The following is a 9,333-nucleotide window of genomic DNA, read 5'->3' as shown; positions in this document are numbered from 1 at the left end:
CGAAATAAAATTACCGAATTAACAAAGACCAAAAAAGGTTCAAAGTAACAAAACATTCACCACTACAAGCTACATGGGAACTTGACATGACCGAAAATAGCGATTCATTCATCATGATTAATTCATTGTGACTCATCCTGGTGTGCAAAACTTGGCCACCAGGGTGCAGTGTAATAGATGACAGCCAAGATACAGCCAAAATCGAAGAAGACTTTTACATTGGGAATTTTTAGGCTTAATACAATTTTGGAACCTATCATCGAGTAAAAAAAAAGAAAAGAAAAAGATAATGATTTTTCTGTCCTGTACTTGGTTGGTCAGAGCAGAACAAATTCAACCAACAGAACATGTCTGTAGCACTCTGCACACAATAAAACAGTACATTCAATAATCAGCATTACAGGCGAGTATGAGGTATTTAATTAAAAGCTTGATGTTTTTGTCATGTTATTATATAAATATTGATTTTTAAATCCACCTTATGATGTCAGTGGCACAGTTAAGTCTTGTTATATTGCATTTTTGTAAAAATATTGATGGTTTTCTATGATTGCAACATGGTTGTGGTGGTATTAAGAGGTGTATTAAGTCAGGTAAGTCCCCAATGAGGGTAACAAATACACGGCCGTCACTTTATTTTATGCTGGCTGCAACATCCTGTAACCCTTCACGGTCTAATAAGCTCTAGTCTAATACAAGAACTAGCAAAAATTCAGAGTAGAAACAGTACTTCCTACTTGTGGTGTCATAGCTGTATTATACGGTGTACTGGTAAACATGTAGCGCCCCTTGTTTTTTGGGGGTGAATTAAGACCAGGGTTATTATAGTTTTGGAATTTTTTATTTTAGTTAGTTTTTATTTCGTTTTTTAAATTTAGTTTTAATTAGTTTTCAGGGTGTTTCTGTTAGTTTTTATTAGTTTTAGTTATTTCATAAATGCTTAGTTGTAGTTTAGTTTTAGTTAATTTCACTATTAGTTTTAGTTAGTTTTGTAAACATAAAATGTACTTTCAGTTAGTTTTCGTTTTTTTTTTTTTAAAGGATTTTCGTTTTTATTTCATTTCGTTAACAAAATTGTTTTTGGAATTTTTGTTTTTTCGTTCGTTTTAGTTAACTAAAATAACCTTGATTAAGACTTGTCATCTTGTGCTCAGTGTACCTAGACAGTCTAATTTATTTATTTATGGTGCTTGCCTCTCAAGTGTTCTCACTGTGATTAAGGCCCTAAATGTTAGAACGCCATTCCGGGTGTGTACCGTGTCTCTTATTAATTGTCAAGGTTTCGGATCCTGTCTTGATTTTAGATTGAACTAAGGACTCAAGGTGAATGTGTCAGAGCACACATTGATCCACTATTGCATGTGTTCACTTTTGTATGAAACGTGTCAAGACAACTCTTGATGTGATAGATGAAAACCCCAACTGTAGTTAATTCTCAGCCAGCCTTCGCATTGTCTTTCCGTGGGCCTCTCTGATGTTTCTCGTCTAAGGCAAACACAAAAGCGGCTCGGGTTAAGCCATTCACTGAGACACGACTCTATAATGGCTCCCTGTAGGCCTGTGATAACTAATTCCCCTTTAAATGGATGGACACAATTCTGTAGAATGAGCGATAAAGTTTCCTATGCTCCAATCAGTCTACATTCATACGCGCCCGCCTTGAATGTTTGTACAGTAATGAAGATAAACCCCTGAAAAACTGCGGGATTTTTTTTTTTTGATCTCGGTTACATATATTGCACATTTTGATACGGAAGCTCATATCAGGTATCGTAGAGATGATTCATTGACCTGTCTTGAAATGGAGGGGCTGGTAGATAAGACCACTAGACAAGAAGATTCAGGGATCCTTATCAGGGATTTGAATCTCTTTAATTTAAGGGCAAGGAGACTTTACTGCATATGTCAGCAGGCAAAATGCAAGACGGCTCAAGATCGTATTTTGAATGATTTTAATATCATCTATGAGGTACAGCTGGGCACCTCACACGCCTTTTAAAATCTGGAGGGGGAAAAAAAAATTCTTATTACTTTTGATACATTTGATACCAGAGGGAATAACTCTATGACCACAGTAGTGACATGAATCTATTTTAGTCTAATTAGTGGACCTTCAAATAGTATTAATGTTCTTCCTGGCAAGAATTCAATGGCCTTAGTGATGAAGACAGATAGAGACAGAAGTTATAAGGTAGGAGAAAAAGGCCACAGTGACAAGATGAGCCCCGCTGACCTTATCAGAACTTGGTCATCGTGAGGTTGAGAGCAAAATTGAGTGTGACATATAGTCTAACTCCTTCTCTCCCGGCTTTTGGAAATAAAGTCATAACATTGAACAAAAAAGTCATCTGAAAAGATTCCAATTAAGTCAGATTTGGATTTAAGTAATAAAATATATGGTAATTGCCAAATATGAAAAGTGGATGTATTTCAAAGAAGGGATTACAGAAGACCTGGATTTTTTTTTTTAATGTATTGCTCCATATTTTACCCTCACAGGACATTTGGTAACTTGATGTGACATATTTTATTCAACCTAAGTAAGGATAATCAATGCTAATTTGTACCTCAGTAAATCCATGTTAAGAACGCCTGTCAACCACGAGTTCAAAAATAAATCTGGGCCGTCATAATTACAGTGCATGGCATCTTGTTCGGCGCATTCATTGCAATCCAGGTCTATAGAGAGGCTGTCATTTCCACTGCTATGACCATTGAAGTTTGCCATAAAGGCACAATTTAAAAACATATGATTTGCTGTAGCTTTTTGTCTGATTCGAGTGCCTAAAGTATTTCCCCCCCTTGATTTAAAAAAAAAATGGAAACAGTAAAACGAGCTGAAGATTGCCGCCATTTTCCATTATTTATTTATTTTGTAGATTTTTTTTGTTTGTAGCGACGTAATGCCAATTTAGCTTAGCAAATGCCATCCATCCATTTAATTTCATATTCAGTTTGTCCCCCAATGAAGGCCTGTACCCTACCCAAATGATTCTTGGTAAGAGGCAGGGTATACCCTGGAGTAGTTGGCAGCCAGTCGCAATTATGGTCATACTGTATCAAGAATTTACACTCAAATTGGCACCTCTGGACCATTTAGAGCAGTGTTGTCCAAACTATGGCCCTCATGGGACCATTTGCGGCCCGCCATCTTTTTTATTTTCCAGCAGCCTACAGCATATTCTAAAAACTACATTCTACTACACTAGATATGAAAAGATACAATTTAACTATTCACAAGTAAAATTGTGATATTTCTCTTAATAACACTGCAGTGGTGTGAATAATGGAATATTCATTTTGAGATTTTGCCTTCTGCTCTGTGTCAATCTCCAAATTGTCAACCTACCATAATAATGATTTCAAAGTAACCTTTTAAAAAATAATCAGATTACGACAGATTGCTCTTGTTTTGGTTCGGAATATACTGTAAAGATGGGATTCGGCTGCTGTATACAGTGTTGAGTGCAGGGGCGGCCCCACTCTAATGAGATAGTTGCAGACCACTCCAATATTTTTTTTGAAAAAAAAAACAAAAAAAAAACATTTGCCTTAACATGTTTTATGATATAATATATAATAATATATAAATTGATTAACAGATTTTGATGTTTTTAATAAATTCCAAGGGGCCCTCGAATCCTTCAATTTGTCAGAGTTAAAAGTCTGGACATCCCTGATTTAGAGTTTTCAATTACCTTACTTGCATGTTTTTTTTTGGAAGGTTTATCACATCAAACAGTCAGAATAAAAATATCTGGGTTATTTGACCTATGTTTTTGATTGAAGCCCCCACACCTCTCGTGAAGGAAGTACAAACAAGTAAAATAGTAACCGACTCAAACAGCATATCCACAAATGCATCGTGATTGGTGTTGCAGTAAACACTGCCCCTGTTTGAATAAAATGTGACATGACAATTCAAATTGACGCTAACAAAATGTGTGCAATGAGCCAAATATCTCCCGCATACTCGTTGCTGCAAAATAAACAGTGAAAAGAGAGCAAAAAGCTTTTGTCTAATGAAACGCCAAATAAGATGAAATTGAACTTGGTTGCGGTTTTTTTTCCTTTAACTAAGTGATTCCCTTGTTTCCCTTCCAACCAATCTTTGAGTTTTTCCCTCCACAATGCTGACAGGGCTGATTGTGCAGCACGAAGCAGCTGCTCTGTTGCCAGCATGGCCACGGCCAATTATTGCCATTCTTCATAGCTCATCTCCACAGAGCAGTGAGCGAAACACACCGGATCCATTATTAATATGCCGCTTGCTATGAAAATGAGAGAGCAATTTAACCAACGTCCATCTTCTAAAGAGTTTGAGTCTTGAACATTATTATTATTATTATCAAAATAAAAGAAGAAACGATGAAGCCAATGTTTGTATTCTTGCTCGGGAGCAACAGCAATCCATTTTCTATGCTGCTTTACTGCTGCTGTTTAATAGTTTGATCCTATAATTAAGCCAAAACCATATCTGATAATAGTTAAGTTAAGTGCCTGGCTTTTTAAAAGAACTTATTAGGGTTATCAGGAAAATAATAAAGATAAAAAATTAATACAGTTTATTCAATGGAACTCTTGGAAAATTACTCCCCACCCCCTAAAACACCAAGTTGTTAAATTCATCGCAAAATGACGTTGCTATGAGCAACAGTACAGCCCTCACCTATTTGTAAACAATGAGGCACCTGTCATTTTTGAAGGGGGTGCAAACAGAGGTAAGAATAAGACATCAGCATTTGACGGCGACACAACTCATTTTCTCATGCAGCGGGCTGATGATAACCTGTCGTTCTTCTGGTCCGCTTCACAACCGCCAGGAGCCGCTTCTTTTTGACAAGCTCCTGTCTTCTCCAGCCTTTCATCTGCACGCCGCACAAAAGAGAGTTTAGAAGTCTTTTATCTGTGCCTGGGGCTACACTTCCTCGTCAAGAGAGAAATTCATCCAATTAAGCCTGTGGTACGACACTTATGAAGCGCCCAAAACAGGAAGGGGTCCAAATGTTTTTCAATATTTCACTCTGCATAATTTGTGAGTCACCAAAAGCTTAAAACTGTACTCTTGAACTCGGTTTTGTTGTTTTGCCGATGTGGATCTGGTTTTGTGGTCTGGAGGTTACTATGACGACAAATATAAACAGGGTATCGGCTGTTAATTGCCATTTTTGTAACGCTCCAACGATGCCGGCAGATATGATTTTTGAGTGGAAGCTTCAACGGGGAAATGTTACTTGAAATGCAAACAACTGCTTCTCTCTCTTGTATTCTCTCCTTGTACATCGCATTTGCAAAGCACATAGCGGTGCAGGAAGAGATACCCGGCATGGATGCATTACTGAGAGACTGTCCGTGAGCAATTGCTGATCCCAGGGAGCGATAAAGACAGCCGAGCTTTCTGAAGGCTGGGGGGAAAAAAAGTGGTTGGTGAGAGTCATGTATAGCACACAGACTAGGAAGGTCACCAGCTGCCAAGGAAGGGCCAGATGATCTCTACAACGCCCTCGACGTCTCCTCTTTTTACTGCCATGAACAACATTGGTCACATGCAGTGGAGTATTGGTGCAAGGAAAAACGTGCGATGGGCTCCAAAAGACATTGATCTTGGTCTATACCCATCACTGCATGTGGATTGATTGGAAGATAATCCTCCCTATCGCCACTTTTGCATATGGTCGTTTTAAGGACATGCTTATCTCTCGCTAGGCTAATTTCCCCACTCTGCTTGATAATCAGCATCCAGCGCATTTGCATGTGTGATCAAATCAAGAAGTTACATTTACTGAGGAGTTTTGGGACCTTTGAAGATCCTGTAAGGTGAATTCAGACATTTGTTTCTAAATAATGTTAGAATAAAAATGGTGAAAAACCTGCAAAGATTGAAAACTATATAGAATACAGTTGTGGAGAGAAAGCATTAAACTTCCACCATTTTAGTCTTCCTGATTATTTTGGGTGTGGCTAAAATGCACGAGATGCCCCTCTCCCCTACTATATCAGAACTTGAGTTTACATGCCGTCAATATTTGAATTAAGGTCTAAATTCCGTTTTTTGAAAGATTCAGAATAACCAGAATAGCTCGGACAGTATAATTATGCAAATAGACACCATTTCCACTTCGTATTTACTACCGTCGATAAAAGACATTCTTTTCATGTCACTCCCCACACTAATAAAGTAGTCGCTTTCCTCCTGCGTCGAACTTTGGCCATTTTTGTTTATTGTGTATTTCTTGAGGCAAAGGCAAACCAACGCCCCATTCATTTTTGATGACGAAGAATTTGGATTACAAAAACGGTATAACACAGGGGTCTTTTACATATTTGTGTTTTTGCACATTTACATGGCCTTTTAAAACCCAAATATTGGCAAAATGTGTGTTTTAAAAGGGTTTTGACTGCATGTATCTGTACTGTAAACGTATTCTCAGTCTTTGTTAACACTAACCCTTAGTAGGCCCAAGCCCGCTAGCTCTCAAGCTAGCTGGCGGCTAGCGCCGCGACAAGTGGCCACCTTACTATTATATATATATTTTAAATTATTATTATTATTATTTTTTAAATTATTATTATTATTATTATTATTATTATTATTATTATTATTATTATTATTATTATTATTATTATTATTATTATTATTATATTATCATTATTATATTATTAACATTATGTATATCAGTTAAGATTTGTTCTATAAAATGTATGTATGGTTAAAAAAAAGCTTTTATGAAGAAGAAGCTTCCACTGTAGTGCCTCAGCCCAAAAAATTTATTAATATTGATTGCGATTCCATTACCCTTTTTCATTTATTTTCTTGGAATGAGGAATAAAATCCAATTGGCGCTTTCATTTAATATTGCCACTTAGCAACCGCATTCCTAGCTGTGTTTAGTCACTCATTCCCCTCCCCTGTTCTGGGCAGGTGTGAGGCGGCCCTCTACAAATTACCCAACGTCCCGGGTAATTTCACTTTGATTAATGCAGATGCGTTCGTCTTGGCCCGCACGCCCCACCTACAGTCTATTTGGTATAAATTACGGAAGCTATTTTGTTGCACAAATCCAGCCCTCTCCAATAAGGTGCTGGCTCATGTGTCGACTGGGGCCTCCAAACTACCCCTTTGCCTGCAGGAACCACTAAAGCTTTTAATTGCCTTCTGTGCAAATGGTCCTTATGCACTTGATAAAGTATGTGGAAAGTCATGCACGGGTGGGCTGACTCGCTGCGTGAATGAGGCAGCATGCGAGAGGGAGGGAGAGAAGGACTATCCATGATATCACAATGATTAAGAGGATGTTGTTTGGTTAGCCTCCTTATACAAGACTACCTGCACAGCTAGTAGCCAGCACGGTGGCTTCCTTCCTGTGTACATTCACTACCAGACGAGTGGCTGATAACCCCCGAGTTAAGCGATAAACAATCAAAGTGCAACTTCAGTGGAAATGATTGCATTCTGTACTGTGCCAGAGAGATGCGGGCCATTATTAATGCGATTCTTGTCCTGACAATGCTATTTTCTAAAAGGTAATTGCAGATTCAGATCTCTGAGAGGGCCTGACTGAGAGTAAATGGCACCTCTTTAATTACGGTCTCCTCCACGTCTCCTCTATCGAGCCACGGAGATGTTTATCGCTCCACGGGATTGTGGGGAAAATGACTCTAATGGGAAATGACCAGTGTCTGGGAAGCTGACTCAGATTAGAAGCGACATTTCTAATTGATGGCTAAAGAAATCCCCGGCCGGATGACTGGGAAAAGTCACTTTGGTGAAAATGTAATTGGAGTGATTGGAGTTCTAACAAGAAGCGGTTTATAATCTCTCTTGATGTAAGCTTGTGTTAGCGCAGAGAGCAAGATGTAACAAAGCACAAATGAGAAATTCAGGTTATGATGACGAGATGAATGCTTTGCACTGTGGTACAAGGTGATGCGTGGAATATTTTATTTAAAAACAAATTCTTACCAGAAAATTATGCTTTTACTGTTAAATTACATTTATTTCAGCCTAGTAGCATAGAAAATGGATGGCTGGACCATCCTCCTCCATTATTTTCATTTTTACACTATACTCTAAATCAATCTCTATAGTCCCTCTCTTGTGGCTCCTTGTGTATCTCTAAAATGATTTTGTTTTTTTACATATTTTAATATTTAAATAAATATTCTTTAAATTAATTAATGATTTAGATTTAAAATAATAATAGTTAAATATTAAAAAATGCCAGAGTCCAAATTTTTAGGTTGAGAGGGGCAAAAGGTAGATGAAAAAGTTAAAATTATTACCTAAAAATGTCCAAAAAGTGACCATAAAAAGTCAAAAAATTTAATTACAAAAAAAAAGGCAAAAAAGAAAACATTTAAAAAGTTGTGTTTATTTATTATATATATTTTTTGTATTTGCTGTATTTCCCCATGCAGTAGGTATTAGTGTAGCAGCCCATGGTGATCTATGCACTCCTGTCTGCCATTGCTGGTTTGTGGATGTTCACAGCTGTTGCATCCATCAGTGCTTTCTGTCAGCGGTAACAAATTCGCTGCTCTTTTCCACCTGTCCGCTCATTAGTTGACATTCGGGCACTGGACAGCAAAATCTGTGAGGTACTCCAACTGATGTGAAATGTTGAAATGACAAAATAATAACCACATCTGTCTTGTGCACGGGGGTATTGACACAACATTACTGCTAGCAAATTGTTTGTGTGTTCCAAAGATACTTCAAGCTTATGACTTCTAAAACTCCTGACATTTGATGGCTGATGGGGTGCCACGCAAAATGGCACAGTTGGAAGTGGCAGCTGAGATTTGTGAAGAGAAGAAAGAACCGTTTACCGAGAGGGGATAACAGCAGCTCTTGTATTGAGAGAGCTAGCTTGATAGCAGTCCTTCCTTTGGAATAAATGTCGCAAAACTCCATAAAATGCAGAACACAAACTCTTTGATGCTTAATACTCATATTTTTTTTTCAGATTTTGATAGAATTCTACATTGAACAACCCATGTAGTTCATTCAATCATAACTGTACTGTAAATAGGCTAAAGGTTATATAAAGTCTAATGAGCATGATAGCTAGCCAAGGCTAACTGTGTGAATAAGATTCAAACAATGCAGCCTAATAAATTTTACTTCTATAAATACCACAGATTCATGGAAAACCGAAATACAGATTGACTGAAGAGCAAGAATTATGGATAAAGTCAACCCAAAAATGTTCTTTACAATAATACAACATTCTGAATAATATTGCGTTTGTGGAATATGAGTTAAGCAGCAAGGTCAACTCATTTTTATCCATTTCTTGGATGGCCATTTTTCCACTGGCTGTTGACGGAAAA

Source organism: Leptonotus elevatus, chromosome 12, assembly GCF_054856555.1.
Source record: "Leptonotus elevatus isolate MCC_2025b chromosome 12, RoL_Lele_1.0, whole genome shotgun sequence".
Classification (NCBI taxonomy): domain Eukaryota; kingdom Metazoa; phylum Chordata; class Actinopteri; order Syngnathiformes; family Syngnathidae; genus Leptonotus; species Leptonotus elevatus.
This window is presented reverse-complemented; position numbering follows the sequence as displayed.